Raw genomic sequence first — 17,515 nt, forward strand, 5'->3', positions numbered from 1 at the left:
GGTAACCTTTATTTTTATAATAAACAAATTCAGTACCTGTTCTTAACCTCGGTGGGAACAGACGTATCGTTTTGAGCTCCACAATTTTTAAATATTTTGATAGTTTTAAACGGTTTTTAGCGCTTTCCGCCATTTTCTTGGGGGCGTTTTGGGCTTAAGGCGTTAAGCCTTGTTTTGTGTTTAGCCATTTTTAACTGAATTTTAATTTATATTCAGCCGGATTCTGCATGACCCCATAGGCAAAAGAGGAACTGCCCTCTCGCTTTCTAGGTATCCATAAATCACAACTGAATGAGGCATAGGGGTAACATAAAATGCTGACTTGCACTGTGCTTGAAAACCAGTTTTTTTGTGACCCCTATGCCTTTCCCTGTTGTGAGTGAAGGATCCCTTTAAGAAGCTCCGGTTGGCTGAAATGTTGGGCGGGAATTCTCTTGCCTTTGCTTTTTTATTTGCTGTGGTTACGTCATGAGTGTTATGTAACATTTTGACCACCGGCGCTTGTTCCGCCATTTTGTTATAATTTTTACCTCTCCGAGGGGACAAAGTCCCCTAGGAGGGGTTATACAACGACCGTGTCTGTCTGTGGGTCTGTGGGTGGGTCTGTGTGTCTGTCAGGCCTGCGAACGCGTTCGCATTTTCGGTGCAAAGTGTAATCACTGCGTACGCAGTTTCTCGAGATCTCTGCGTTCGCAGTTGCTAGTAATTAGGGAACAAAGTCGAAAAACCGTGTTTGCAAAACCACCGTGGGACGGTGAGCGTTAACGGATTAATTTGCAGTCGGGGTTAGTTTGGTGGTTTTTTTTTTGTCAACGCTCGCCGTCCCGACAGGTTTAATTCAGTGGTTTGGATATTTCGCTATTGTAATGTTTATGTGTAGGGTGGTAATGTTGTGTTATTGTTATGACGTTTGTGGGTGTTGAGTTTATGGTGTGTATGTACGGGTGGTATCTCTCCAACTCTTTCTTATTGACTTTTGGGACGGACCGAGTGCTGAGTGTAATGCTACCTCTCAACATCCAATGGCAGGGTTTCCACCAATTGTTCACGGTATTCGTCTTAGTATCAATTTGCGATCGCATCGGGCGGGTTTCGAACCCGAGACCGCCTGTTTGACAGGCGGACGTTCTACGACAGAACCACCGACACTTATTACGTTTCATTGAAAATTAGACCTTCAGCGCTATCGAAAGCGTATTTAATAGAGTACGAAATTTTGGTTTAATTGAAATAGAGCAAGATTTCGTGGAAGATTTAAATTATTGCATCGAAGAAATTCTAATTTAGCGATTTCTCATTTGATTAAAAACAAATGCGTCACCCAGGTTTCGAACCCGGGCCGTTCAGTTAGGCAGTCGAACGCTCTACCACAGAACCAACGATAACTTCAAGCTTTACTGCAAATAAGACACTCATTGTAAGCATAATAGTTAACAAAGTCTTGAATTTTTTTACGAATGAAATTGTGAAGGCCTAATGTGGTTTTTTTACGAAAAAATTATAAAGACTTAATCTTGTTTAATATAATAAGTTGCTTTATTTCAATTTGGTACTTTTGTTTAGGGTTTTTTTAATGAATGGAGTTAAAGATTTTTTTCTTCTATTATTTGACGTTTTATTTTTGCGGTTGTATATTTGTTTTATCTTTTATTCTTTTAAAATTATTTACTTCTTCCGCAAAATGGTTCATTTTTTGGAGGAACCTTTTTACTTATTTTTTGTGTATTAATGTTTTGAGAACCTTTACGTTTGGGAAAGGATAATTTTTGACGGAACCTTCAAAGTGTATACGTCGCATTTTCAAAATATTTAATGGTCAAATCTTGTTTTAGCGCAGTCAGCAGATAAGATAAAGGGTAGAACCCGTTAGTTTTTTGTAATTTATTTAGTTTTTTCAGTCGTATATTCTTATCTATTAGGTTTAGCGTATTGGTTTTCAAGCTTAATAATTCATTTATTAACAACATATCGAGTTGGTCTGGTTTTCATCTCGGTCGTAATTTATTTTAAACGTTTTCTCGGCTGATTAAGATGTTTACTGCAGTTCATCAATTGGGTTCGTTTGTGTTTATTTATAAAGAACCCTAACTATTCCCTCTACGGTCATTTATTGATATACGTTTAGTCAAGTGGCTTTCTGTGCTTTGTGAATGGTAAGTTTTTCGCTTCTTGTTAATAAGTTTTTTGGTGGTGTGGATATTTGGATATCTACGATTCCTAATGCAGTCATTGATATCCTGGGTGTGCGAGTCATTATATGATATTGGAAATTGGACGGTTTTGGTCTTTTTCATGCGGTATGTGTCACAACGTCAACAGGATGGTTCCGACAGTCTACGAGTCGTCCACTACCAGATATCTACGGTATCTTGATCGCGCGAACGTTGAAATAAAATGTGCGTTAACTATACGGCAAGTATTTCGTAAGCGACAAAAATACAAATACCCTCTGTAGATATTTCTTTCATTAAAATTGGCTTCGTATTATATTTAACTGCTAAACTTGTACCGTAAATAGGGTTAAAGTCAATTGTGCATTGTTTTAGTACGTCTAACTCACTGTTGTAACTACTTAATTTATAATATTCTGAATAAATTAATCTCGGTTGTTTCGTCTCAATTATTTTAATTCAAATTAAAATTTTATACCGGGCGGGATTGAACCGGGATTACGTTATTAGTAAATAACTCTGAATTGGGGAGATATAACTTTGAGGGTCATCTCGAGAAATTAATACCGCTAGTTGTATTTTAATTTTGATTGTGTTGAGCTTTTGGGCGGTATTGTTGGCTTTAATTATCATTTTTTCGTGTGAAGTGGTTTAAAGAAGGTTTTCTGTGTTGTTATATCGTAAGCGATAAAAATACAAATACCCTCTGTAGATATTTCTTTTATTAAAGTTTGCTTCGTATTACATTTAACTGATAAAAATTTCTGTAAATAGGGTTAAATTCAATTGTGCGTTGTTCTAGTTCGTCTAACTCACTGTTGTAACTACTTAATTTATAATATTCTGAACAAATTAATCTCGGTTGTTTCGTTTCAATTATTATAATTCAAATTAAAATTTTATACCGGGCAGGATTGAACCAGGATTACGTTATTAGTAAATAACTCTGAATTGGGGAGATATAACTTAGAGGGTCATCTCGAGAAATTAATACCACTAGGGACAATGCTTCCGAGGAGAGGTATATTTTGGCTTGCCAACTTGTTAACTATGGCGCTTCCCGGAGCGAACCTTTTACAACTGTCGGCCACTACTTCAAGAGATGAAGCATTCCTCTCCGAGGTATCAGCTACTCGAATCAAACTGTCCCTTATTTCTTGCTAAGTTTCCTTCAACACCAAAATTTCAACTGCAAGTTTTTTCCTCCGATGCAAAACCGTCCAGGGCATCACCAATTCTCTCCTTGTATGGGAGAGAACGTTTCCTTGAAGACGGAACTATAAGAAGAATAGGGTTGAGCGTCAAGTGGAAATTTCCCTGCCTACGACTGATGAAGGCCAAGCAGCCCGAAACTGATTTGTTAAAGCGTTCTCAAATCAGTCTCATATATTATAAAACCATCTCCCCAACAGGTATTGCCCTTTTTTTGCAAATATTATTCATACTAATGTAGTAAATTTTATTCCGGCATATGACACCTCTGCAATTAGAGCTTTAACCCTCTCTTCCAATGGAGTAAGTTCTGGCAAATCAAATGCTGAACCTCCGCCAGTTTGTCTAATCTTCGCATTTATTGAAGCAGCTTTAGCCCGGACACTAGATTTTAAAGTATTCCACTTCTTACGGATGTCAGAGGGATTCCTATCTTAAGAGCCAATGCCGTTGACTACGTGAGTTATTTCGATCCATAATTTGTGCTGCTGGGTGTTCAGACCACTTAATAAAATATATAAAATAATATTTATAGAGGTAACGCGATAACTTTCTAAATTCCTCCCAGCATGCTTTTATTAACCAGAGGTTTCTTAATTAAGATATGTAATACACCTTTATGTTGTCGGAGTTCTGAACAGTTTAGTTCCTCCATCTTTGATGCCAGAATATTGGTTTCTTCATCAAAAATAAAAACCAACAAAACAGGATTTTTTATTTTAACATGTCTTTATATAGAGAAAATTATATAATTGTTACACCATACTACAGATTGATTTTGTGTATTGTAATGGTTTTTGTTAATTGTATTACAACGATTCAATTGGATAAAATAAATGGCAAATTGAAAATAGTAGCATCATTATTGCATGTTAATTTTAAATTTTTAAAAGAGGTTAAGTAATGCTTAAAGGTCAAGAGGTTATGTTTTACGAACAAAATTTGTGTAAATAATTTGTATGTAATAAAAAAAGCTTAAATGTTCAATTTATGTTATAAATAATTCTAACAAAAATAGTTATTTATAATTATTTTTACAATAACAAATAGATGGCGAATAAAATTATATTTATTTTTAAGATGTACAAATAGATGGCGAAATAAATGTAGATAATTTGTGAGGGTCACAAATAGATGGCAGGCCATTAAGCTGGGAACTGAAAATAAACAGGCAAGTTATTGCTTAGTCCAGGCCATATTAAATAGTCTATGAGTGAACGGCATTAAGCGGAACTGAACTATCTATATCATCTTTGCGTCATAGTTATGACGTGTGATGAGCCAATAGAAGTGTCAAAGGAAGAAGGCTTGAATGAGGGGACGGAGAACTGATTCCTGTGTATTTCAGTCAACCGGAGCTTCTTAAGCAAGAGGGCGTTTCCCCTCTTGACTAGGGGGTCATGCAGAATATGGCTGATTGTTTCGTTTTAAGACTAAGCTCCTTCTTTGAGCAGTTATTCTTTATTTATTTATTGTGACAAAGCCATAATGGCGTCAACTCTGTGGAGATCGTCCTGCCGAGTCACGCTTCAAGACGGCGTTCAGTATTTAAACCTTGCGAATGCCCTCTACAGCCAAATTTCCCCGGATTCTGTCTACGCCATTTAACCTCTAAGTAAGAACTTAAAGAACATGTTTCAAGTAACTTTTAAAACCGACGATTTTTTCAAAAAGCAATGGACAATGGTCTGGTCTACATCAGTGTCTCGAGTTTATCCCAGTCGACGGGCTAACGAGATGGATCGTGATCCGAGACGTTCCCATCTTGGTAGACAGGGCGGGTTTTGTTGCCGCTTTCTCACAGTACGGACAAGTGCTGAAGTTTGACGAAGAGGAATGGCCTCTTCTGAAAGGCGTTAAATCCGGAACTCGACGTGTGCACGTCAAGATGAACGCGCAGAACGGGGTCCCTAACATCCTTAAGGTTGGGCAAAATCATCGAACCAGAGTTTTTATCCGGTCGTAGAGTTTCTATGCTTCCGCTGTAAACAAAAAGGGCACAAATTTTGCGAATGTCCAGAACGCGCCGAAAAAAGAAACGACTTGCCTGTCAAAAAAACGCCGCCAGAGGAAAAGACCTTTCCAGAAAAACATCCACATGTAGAAGACCCAGCCGGGTCAGCGACAACAAATAACCACGAAGTTACGTCAAATCAACACGAAACCGTCGAAGACACCCAAAGCTCGAGCAACGACGCCGCACTTATTGTTGAAACTAACGACTTGGGCCAAAAGGCTGTACTCACCCTGGAAGATCCGGCCACCAAGACGAACGACTCAATGGATTTGCCTCTCAGAAACTCTCAAAAGTTCTCGGGAGTCTTAAAATCCTCGACACCATCATCCGGAAATGGTCAACTTGCCAGCCCCCAGAAACGACTACGCAGCCGCTCAAGATCTAAGAAAATCAAAAAGGACGAAATCAGGTCAAGGCTTAATCGAAAATGTTATTAACTTCTGATAATACGAACTGTATCTGTGTTCTTTTTCACAAATTTCATGACTTATACAATTCTAAAAATAGGTTATTTTAATGCTAATGGTCTAAGAGATAGTGCCAATCAAATAGACGTAGTTTCTATAGCCTGTTCTTATAATTTTGATTTTTACTAGTATAAGAAACACATTTATTACAGTCCGACGAGGGGTCGGAACGGTTTAGAGGCACAGCAATTCAATTAAACAAACGTCACGAAACCAACCTCCAGGGCGTTCGTTAGTCTCTGCCGACATCTTAATCCAAGGTAGAAGACTAAGGTTAATTTCCATTTACGCTCCCAATATCGCCACAGAACGCTAACTTTCCTTACGAACCTTTACCAGTATTTTGAAGGTCCCCAAGACCGTCTTATCTTAGCGGGCAACTTCAACTGCATCATGGATCCAGACTTGGACAAGGAGGGCGGTATTGTCATCAAAGACAAAAGTGTGGGTGAGCTACGGAAATAATTAAATGACTAAGATCTAACTGATACTTACCGGGAATTATATCCTCAACGTCATGAATACACTTGGGCGCCATCATCCGTCAAGAGCCGATTGGACTGAATTTATATATCACGCAGCATAGACGTTCAGCTCCCGCATTCGACGTCGCGTCGTTCGGCGGCAGCAACTACAATATCTCCGACCATAAATTATTAACCTTGAATCTCATTTTAATAACGAACATTCAGCGAGGGTGAGGCTTTTGACGTCTGAATGACGCCCTTCTACAGCCAGAGGAACCTGATGACGATTCCATGCAGCGGACGATCGAAAGACTGGCCGGTGAAGTAGATAGTCCTGAAATCTATAAATTCCGGGAAGGCACCCGGTCTTGACGGCCTTACAGCGGCTTTTCTTTGAAAAATATTGGTCAACACTAGGTCTTATACTTACATCCGTCTTCAGCGAATCCGTAGCGGAAGAAAAGCTACAGAAAACAATGACGCAAGGAGTAGTCACACTACTCTGTAAATACGAGTCTCGAAAAGAGGAAATGGACGTTTGGCATCCAATTACATTACTGGACTACGATCGGAGAATCCTGGCTAAAATCCTTGAGAGACGGGCCGCAACAGTCGCAGCAAGCCTTATTGGACCGCATCGAACGTTTGGAGTCCGGGGTAGAAACCCGACGCCCAATCTCCTTCTCATAACGTGACGTTATAACAGACATAAATGACAGACATGACAGCGCCTACCTGCTCTCCTTAGACTTTAATAAGGCTTTCGACCGCCTAAGTCACAGCTTTATTTTTAAGACTCTGGAGAGGTTTGGCTTAAGATGAAGGTTCTCTACAAAGCCAATACAAGTACTTTATTAATTAATGGTTCTCTATCAGATAGCTTTTCGATAGGTAAGCGCGTACGTCAAGGATGTTCTCTCTCACCGTTGCTGTTTTGTCTTGCCATGGAAATTTTATTGGCAGCCCTTACTGTCAATGATTTAATAAACGGGATAGCACCACCAGGAGGAGCAACCAAAGACAAGATAAAATACATAGCCCACGCCGACGACGTTAACTTGACGGTTGCTGACGCAGAGTCGATTCTCGAGACGCTGACGGAAGTTGACCAATACTGTGCGGTGTCCGGCAGTAAAGTCATCCAACAAAAACTAAAAGCATGCCACTCCGAAGAAATATACCATACTTGGGACAACCTCTGCCGATACGATATCACCGGAGACCATCAAGATTTTGGGGATCTACTTCGGTAAATACGGTACCTACAATTCTAACGATCTTCATTTTAAGAAAAATTTCCTCGACTCCTTTATTCCCTGGCAAAATGGTCAGATCTCATTCATCGCTAAAGCCAAGCTTGTCAAACAAGTTGCCATTCTTAAGCCGGAATACGCAGTCCCTATGGTAAATTACACCAAGAAATCCCTCAACGACATGACCAAATCCACCTTTGAATTTCTGTGGCAAGGAAAACTCTAGCACTACCTATCGAGCTCGGTAGGATTGGCCTTCCAAAACTTTTAACGACTCTGGAGACGGCGGCGGTGAGCAAAGTCAACAATTGCGCTCTAAACGAAACTCACGCAATCCACGACAGCGTCATCTACAATATGTAAACAACCAGCAAAACGATCCTAGGAATGCCCTGGAACCCAAACAAACCCCACGCTCCGACAATCTATCCAAACTACTCCAAATTCCACGCATCCATCCTGAAAATAAATCAAAAATTAAGAAATAACCAATATGTACTTCCATAAAACTTGATGAGGTTAACGGTAATAGTTAGTGTAGGGAGCTGTTGGCTCATGTGGCATGAAGGGCTTGTTACCCTCCTCCTACGCATTGTAACCCGGCCACCTGAATTAATGGCTTCAAATGTCGCTTGATGATTTGGCCTATGGTGGTGCCTTGGGTATTAGCCTAGCTGATTGATTGCTAACGAAATCCGTCTTTTCCTAGAGCCAACCGCAGTACCTCGAGTCGTACGTCTAAAACCACACAATATTTGGCCGTTAACTTTTAGAAGAATAGGTTCGAGATACATCGAGGGCACTCGTCCATGACGGCCTCCCGACCAGAGACGTTCTGTACGAAAGAAAAATGAGTAAAACTTATATCCCAGATGTATGGCACGCCAAACCGGACAAAATTCTTACTTCACATTATTGTATACTTTTCTACTATATTTCATACTTTTGTCTCACAACCTAGCATACTTTACGCAAACGAGCATACTTGACACTCGCAAACGTTTATACTTCGTACGTGCGAACTACCATACTTGACACTTGCAAACGTTTATAAATCGTACACGCGAACTACCATACTTGACACTCGCAAACGTTTATACTTCGTACGCGCGAACTACCATACTTGCGACGCTCAAACTTGTATACTTCGTACGCGCAAGCTTCTGCGCAAGTGAAGCGTTTTCGCCGCCTTTCCCCTCCAGTCGCTGGCGCGTTATTTGAATCTAACCACTTTACGGCCGCGGATTTCAAATTTCTGCGGCTTCAATATCAGAAGTAAATGAACCGAATTATAGAAATAGCGCTCAGAATCGGAGGGCGTTTTCCTTATGAAAATGATGAGGAAATCGAGTCAAATAAATATGAATTTCCATCCCCGTCTTCTGACGTGATTAATTTATTTTCGGCCTTGGAGCGCGCAAAATTTCAAATTCAAGGTCAAAATGTATCTTCATAAGGAAAACGCCTTCAACATGGGGAGTATAGCAGTCTGAAGCCTTCAGTACATTTACTTTTGTCAATATCTAATGCCAAAGGAGGAGGAAAGCGGTAATATTTCAATTTGAAAGTATTATAACACATATCGTATATAATAACATAATATTATATGACTACCTGAGAAGCCCGGCCTCTGGCCGTGCTTTCAGCTAGTTGAGTAAATTAGGGTTTAGAAAACGGAAACAAAAGCACTTTACTTTAAATATGCAAATTACATAATTTTTAAATAGTAAATAGGCATTTTTTAAAAATTGCAAACGTTTAATAGTGCAAAATATCATATCTTGCAATATTAACATATATTTTATTTCTTTGATTAGTTTAAGATGTGATTATGATTAAGCGTTTTTGTACACAATATTTTTAGTTTCTCCGTTTGGAGTAAGTATCTACAGGTTATTTGCAGCTCCAACTCTTGAAAACGCCACATAAAGCATGGGTTTTCTAAATTAGTTCCCGCAGTTTTAAGTGACTGTCCTTGCGCTTTATTAATTGTCATTGCGAAGCTAAGATTGATTGGAAATTTCAGGCGTTTAAAATCCAATGGCATATCGGTTGGTATTATGGGTCTGCGTGGAATGAATACGGCCCGGGCAAAGGTGTCTGCGTGACACAGATAGAGAGGGGAGGGGGGGGCTGAGAAAAGAGAACGAACGCAAGCGAAAAGGGTCGAAGGTCGTACCATGCAGCAGCTAAGTGAGGCAATTAGAGCCAGCGAGATAAACTCCCGTGTCTCTTAATACCCGCGTCTCTTGACAGCGTGAGGTCGGGGGTTTCGGTCTTGCGGTCACCTGTTTTTGGTCCCGTGGTCAAAACTACGAAGGTAAGCAATCTCAAGACGCCCCTAAAACCTGACGGTAGGGGCCACAATGCCACCGGCCAAATTTCGTGCGAATCGGACAGTTATCTCGGGCGTTCATAGAAGGTAACAAACCAATCATATATAGAAACATCAGATTTTATTTATTTAGATATACAAACATCAGATTTTATTTATATAGATTATATATTATAAAATAAAAATATTACATGTAGTGTTATGCTAAATTAAACAAATAATATTAAACAAAACATTCCAATGAAACTAGAAAAGTATTTAATATTATCATTCTAATATTACATCCTTAAAAATATGTTAAACCTTCAAAATATTTTAACTGTAACAAAAATAAACACGAAAAAAATAAACAGGAGCTTGTTTCAGAATCAAGTTAATCGATTTACAACATTTAAATAGAGATTTATCCCGAAATTTCCGTCATCTGATAGTGGGTTTATATCTCTATAGATATCCAATAGTGTAGCTTGTGGTGGCTGAAAATAACTTTCGGGTACTACTACATTATTGTTCGTTTCTATGGCATCAGGCAAATGATCATCAACGCCATACATTTCAGGGTTTAAAACGTATTCCTGGTCTTCTTCTTGTCTTCTGATATCCGTTAATCTATTAATGGACCATAGCTGACGAGGAGAGTAATTACGTTCTGTTCGAAGAGAGTGATTATTCCATTCTCCGGTAAACGTTTCGCAAGATCTTCTTATTCTCGGCAGGAATACGTAGTGCAAGGAGAAAAGGTGGACTTCGTTTGTACTATCGAGTAGATCCTCTCGTTGCATGAAATGGAAAACACTACGGTAATGCGCCGAGACAACTCGATTCAACTCTGCCCAAAGTCTTTCTATTCGGGTATTGTGAACGCTCAGTCCAGTGATAAAACTTCTCCTGTTTAGGCCTTGAGTGGTGATCATATATCTGGCGACCATAGTGTTTTCCACCCCCATATCGCCTCGAATTCTTTATGGTATTCCATACTGCGCCAGATCATTTTGAAAATGTTCGAAGACGGTATTAGCAAGGTTGTTTGTCTCGCAATGAAGATGTATTATTAAGCGACTAAATCCGTCGATTAGTCCGTGAAAGACAAAGCGCCACGTTATAAGTTTGTGGTTGCTGTCCATATGCCTGAAAATTAATATGAATAAATGAATTAAACTCTTTTCCTATACAAACAAAATTATATTACATATAATATTAGTTTTGCAAAGAATTATAATAACCACAAGGCATTCGCCCCTCTAACTCTGTATTCACGTCTTAGAATGGGAGTTCTCGGACGAAGGGCGCGTCCTACAGGATCTAAGGCATTGAGTCGTTCTCTGATCCGCCATCGCGGAACATGTATGGCTATACCAAGCCTTCTTAATCCACCTATTACATACGTTTGCCCAACGTTGTAGGTAGTGTTGAGGAGATTCGTTATGTTTCTATCCAATTCTTCGTCTGAAATAACCGTCTCTTCTTCAAGCATACCGAACTGACGTCGCCGTCTATAAACTGTCCTAACGTTAACACCGATAACACTAGCCGTTCTCGTTCAAGATAATCCCAAGGTATTTCGACACCACTCAAGCTGCTCCCTCGTGATGTTGCATGCTGGTCTGCCAACACTATTTAAACGAACAACAGGACACGAGTACGGATCACTAACCAGGTCAACTTGATTGCTTAAAACAATTTCTAGGTCTTCTAAATATTCGTTTAACGTATTGTGCAATATTTCCAACAATTCTCTCAAATTGTTCATAGTATCATCCGTATTTGGTTGTTGATCAAGTGCCAATAAAAACCGTCCAATAATGAAACAGTGCGATTGAAGTCGTCGGTGATTCATTTCCAAAACATTTAAATCCTCACTATGGCGGTATCTCAAAAATAATTGATACCAATCTCTAAGACTATTAATGTAACTTTCCACGTCAACTTGGCGAACATTTAATGCCATTTTATCCACACGAGATACTTATTGATACTGAAATATTTTTCGTAAATCTTTCAGCAGCCACACTATGACTCAAAACACACCTCGTTGGACCCTTATGAGACACGTCTTCCATAAAACAAAATACAATCTTCAGTCTTTAATCACGTGGCACGTGAGATATATATGTTTACTATATAAATTACTTATATCTTCGTGGCACAACAACATTTTACGTTGACCCGTTGGCGCTGCTTCCGAGGTCGCTTTGAAAGTTGAAACCTCAGAGCTCGATAAACATAGAAACCCGAAACGGAGAAAGATACCCGCCATTTCCCGGGTTAAATGGTAAATATGACCACGAAAACATTCATGGCCCCATGAGATAGTATGGAACGCCAAACCGGACAAAATCGAATTTCGTTTTGCACGCTTCGATTTTGACCTTACGCTTTTGCGCGTCGAATTTATTTGCGCGCTTCGATTTTCCCTTTCGCGCTTCGAGTCTGTTTCGCGCGCTTCGAGTTACTTTATTCAAGAACAGTAGGTACAGGGACGAGAAAGCAGGAAAAAAATTTCGATTTCAAACGTCTTCATATTCACGGGGAGTTAGATGTAAACAAACCGCGGCCATTGTTAAGACGTGGTTCACCATGGACAGTATTATTGTAGTTAGTTTTTACCATTTTGATGTTAAATTAAAAATAAAACTACGAGCGTAAATAAAAAAATGCCCATTTGTTTTGAACACTTAAGCCTCGTCAAGAACCGCTAAAATTAGGTGACCGCCATTTTGTTTGTGTACAACTAACTCCCCTTGCGTTTAGGTCATTTTAGGTGAAATATTCCAATGGAGGCCGCCAATACACTTTCTCGTCGATGTATCTACTGGCCTTTCTTTATTTTTAATACTTTCACATAGCAGAATTTAGGTAAAAAACTATTCGGGACTCAAGGACGAGCGTATATTTATTTGTTCGTTATGAGAGTAAATCAGCCATTGGATACAGGGGTTTTAAATGGGTTCAGGCGGGTTTGGGGCGATTGCGAGTTAGGGTTATTTTTGCGGGGAAAAGGGTACCACGGAAATTATCGCATGGGAAAAAGGTTTTGGGGGGCTTACTGGGGTGGAGCAAAGAATATAAAGCCCCATGAATGGAAAGATTGATATGAATTAATGGCTTCAAAAGTCGATTGATGACTTAGGCCTAAGGTGGTGCCTTTGGTATTAGCCTAGCTGATTATTATTATTATTATTATTGGCCGCGTGTTTTGGCCGAGCTAGAAACTTCCGGCAAAGCAAATCAGAGTAACCGGAAACGGCGCAAAAGTTCCACTAGACGGAACTACACCTTCCATTCCTGGGGCTTTATATTCTTTGGGTGGAGTGCCTCGAAAAATAAAACTAGCTAAGCTCAGCTCGTGCGTGGATGAGGACAACAATTCATTGGCAAGTTATAACCATTTAAAATAACATAATAAATGAGACGGTCATATTAGTTAAATCGTGAAAGAGATTAAATCTCTATTCAGCTGATTAAATTACGTTTTGAGAATAAAAATACTCTGAAAACTTAATCACCTTTCTTATTAAAATTTCAAATGGAACTCATAGTTTCGTCTGACTCGGTTAAATATCAGAAGTGTGATGTTCCTATTTAAAAACTGCTCTACCTTATATTGTCCCTAAGCTGTGATAATAAATGTTATTTTTCTCAAAAAATTAAATTTTTTGGCTGTTCCAGTACGCATATTATTTTTAGATTTCAATAATATAATTATAAACTTAATTAAATAAAGTTAATTGGTTTAATATTATCGATGTAAGAGTAGATGGCGAAGCAGAAAAATATATGATTAAAAACTGATCATGATTAACTAGTTTTTTTTTAATTTATTGATACCCTATGTAACAAACCTATCAGTAGTGTATCTTCCCATTTTGGTCACATGAGAAAAAATTCTCGTGCGTGACCGCGAATATTAATTATCACATCAAAATGATTATACAAATATATTGGTTAAAGGTACAATTTTTATAGAAGCGAAATTAACAAAGGAGTATCGTCTTAAATCATGAATTCCTAAATAAATTAACCATGTGGTTATTAGCTTCACAAATAAAGCTAAAGTTTAACAATTTTTAATACCTTTATCAGTTTTGTTATAAAGTTTTGGCCCCAAATAAAGTACATGTCTCTGTCCAAACCTTATACGCATTTTCTCCATTGCTACATTACAATTTCCAATATTTATAATGTTTTATCTTACGTTAGATGGAGGGATAGTATTACGTATTTTAATCATGATTAAGGGATTAAATCGTGATAAAAATAGTAGATCATGATTAAGCCGATTAAATCTTGATTAAATCAATATTAAAATATTTTCATGATTAAATTAGGATTAAAAATTTCAGTCGTGATTAAATCGGATCAAAAATTTAATCACGATTAACTCGATTTAATACATTTAATCGAATTTAATCCGATTAATTATGCGCTCAAAAGAGGAGTGAACTGCCCCTCGGGATTAAAGCTATTTCATAACATTATCTATCATGTTATTTACCACTTTCCCCATTTTATATATATCATCTGATAAATAGGCTTTCATTTGGCGGTATTTGGTTGAATTATTTGGTCCATAGGAACAAATTTATCGAAAACGTCGCCTTTTTTTAAATTTTTATTAATTTGGTTGGGGTTTTAAATTGTTTAAATAATTAATATTTAAACTAATTAGAAAAATTATAATACGGTTAAATTAACTAAAAATAAAAATTTTTCTGTATAGATAATAAAAAAGTGGGTAACGGTCAGATAATGCCGACCTCTAGGTGGGACGAATAGTTTTTTACCTAAATTCTGCTATGTGAAAGGATTAAAAATAAAGTAACTCGAAGCGCGCAAATCGAATTTCCTAAGTTGGAAATTGTAATTCGTGTAGCAGATATAAAAACTGAGAACAAACAAACAAAAACTCATCTCTATATATTAGATTTTTAAGTGACTCCCTAATTTTGAAGTTAAAATATTTTTACATCATTGAAACTGCGCTTATTGACTGCAAATTAGCGAGTACAGGATAAAAGCCTAAGATTTCCACCTTTTCGCCGTCCAAAACAAAATTAACGGGGTTTCGTAAAATTATTTTGTTAAGTCAAGAATGTATTTATTTATAAATAAATGTATTAATATATAAATAGCTAGGAATAAATGCACTTAGGGTTACTTTATTACGCAAATAACAAAATGCTAAAACTTTATTTTAATTTTGCTTGAATTTTAACTCCGAAAAGCGACAAAAGTAAGACCAAAATATTCGGAAATTACTAAACAAAACCGTCAAAACATCACCCCCCCTCCTTTCAACTCGGAAAACTGGCACTATTAACTATTTTGGTGATCAAGAGAAATTAAAATTTTTCTGACCGAAAATAATTAACGCGTCAACCTCCAGATTTACTAAGGGAATTAGGGAAGTAGTTAAATTCGAACTACTTAACTATATATATATGATATTTATATATATTTATATAAGGTACAAAAACCATCATTTGGCTAAAAATCCCACAAAACCAATAAAGACTTACCCCCCCTCCAAAAATACACCCCTCGGTTTTAACCTGGTGATAAAGTCAAAGAATTAATAATGTCTTTAAATGCGGCTAATGCGAATACGGATAGAATCCGTGAACTACTAAAGGCTTTAACGGATCCACAAGTAATTAGTACTTTCAGAAACATTAGTAGTCCGGTCACTCCGAGTTCGACGAATGGTCAAATTCTTGTGCCAGTGAATACCCCAAATGGTAATTCCCGCAATTTTGGATCGGTGGGAGAGGAAATGCGATCTCGCTTTCGACCAAGCACAAGGAACACAATTTATACAAATAGGACTTCAAACGCGGCCGCCTCCCATTCGTTTTCTAAAACTAGAAAACCAAAGAAAGAGTAAGTCACTTTTAAGTTTTAATTTAAGATAATTTTACAAATTTTTTTACGTTTTTTCAACTTATTAGGTCCGTTGATAAATTCCCCACCTTTGAGATGACTGTAGTTTTGCTGACTAGCAATTAAATTAAAAAGGCTCCCAGAAGTAAAGAAAAGAGAAGTTTGGCTGAGAATGGATTTGTCGTTTCTTCAGTAACCTTTCGAAAAGAATGGCCGGAAGAGGTTGTTAGAAATGAAATAGCTAAACTGTTCCCAGGTAAACTACCTGGCCCTCGAGAGTAAGCAAACCTGTATAATATCTTTTATGCATTGTGATTTTATAAGAAGTAAGCTTATAATTTTATTGCAATTTTAGATTTGATTTCTTAAAATGTTACGATTCGTACCTCGTATCGGTAAAATTATCTGCTGATGATGAATTCAATGGAAGAAAGATATATACAGCTTGGAATAAATCCCACCTATATATCAGTCCACACAAAGAAATATTTATCCTACAAGACCCACAAAAAGTGAAGAAAAGCCGTCTGACATTTTCTGATGAATCTGATGAAGAATTAGCGGCTACAGTTATTAATTAATTAATTAAAATATAAAAATTTACTATAAATAAAAAATTTTAGATGAAGATTCGTTACCTAGCATAAGGGACAGAGATGATGTAATTGAAATAGACATAACTACTCCTGCCACTGGGATGCCATCAGCCGCCACTGGGACTATCACAGAGCTAACACTGCTTTAGAAAATTTTGTGTTAATCAGTGCAAACGCGAGGTATGATCCAGAGGTCTTACAAGATTATTTAGAATTTTTCCCCGAGGAAATACCGTTGGAAAATGACTATAGTTATTCACCATCAACCACAACACGTGCAGAAAAAATGGAAGTAATTGAAAATAATTCTTCTCCATCAACCACAACTCGTCCAGAAAAAACGGAAATAATTGAAAATAATTCTATGTATATCCAGAATGAATCGGAGGCTGCCAAAAACAAATTTTTTACTCTTGCCGAAGCCATCCACAACTTGCAAAGTAATATAGATAGAAATGATATTACATTTTTTTGTATTCCACGTGAAAGGGTTTTAAATGGCGCAAAAATTGCGTTCGCACGAAAATCTTTCAATCCATCGGCTATGGTAAATGTTACTTTTACTGATGACTTTAACAATTGTGAAGGAGCAGCAGATATGGGTGCCCTACCCGTGAATTCTTCAGATTACTCTTAACCGAAGTATTAGCCAGCAAAGCCTTCGAGGGTCCTCAGTATGCTAGAACTATCGCAATGAACGATGCAGCCAAAATGGAAAATTTGTATTTCTTGTCGGGTTTGTGCATTTCACTATCTTTGGTTCATGGGGGCCCTGGGCCGCAGTGCCTGAGTAAAGTATTATATGAATGTCTCTTCCAAAATCCAAATTTTGTCAAACTAACATCTGCAGATATATCAGATAATGATTTTCGAGAAAGAGTGCAAGCAGTGGAAAATTCCCAAAATATAGATGAACTAATAGAGAATGCTGAAAAAATCAGTGATCTGTTGTTAATCTCAGGAATTAACAAGCCTATACTAGAGATTTCATATAAAAATGAATTAAGCCAAAAAATTTCAAAATTTCTAGTTATAGAACGTTGTTTGCAAAATATTTTAGAGTTTAAAAGAGGTTTGCGCACCCTAGGAGTATTAGATGCCTTATCGGCTTCTCCTG

This window comes from Leiobunum rupestre, chromosome 6, assembly GCF_980474605.1.
Source record: "Leiobunum rupestre chromosome 6, qqLeiRupe1.1.hap1, whole genome shotgun sequence".
Taxonomy (NCBI): Eukaryota; Metazoa; Arthropoda; class Arachnida; order Opiliones; family Sclerosomatidae; genus Leiobunum; species Leiobunum rupestre.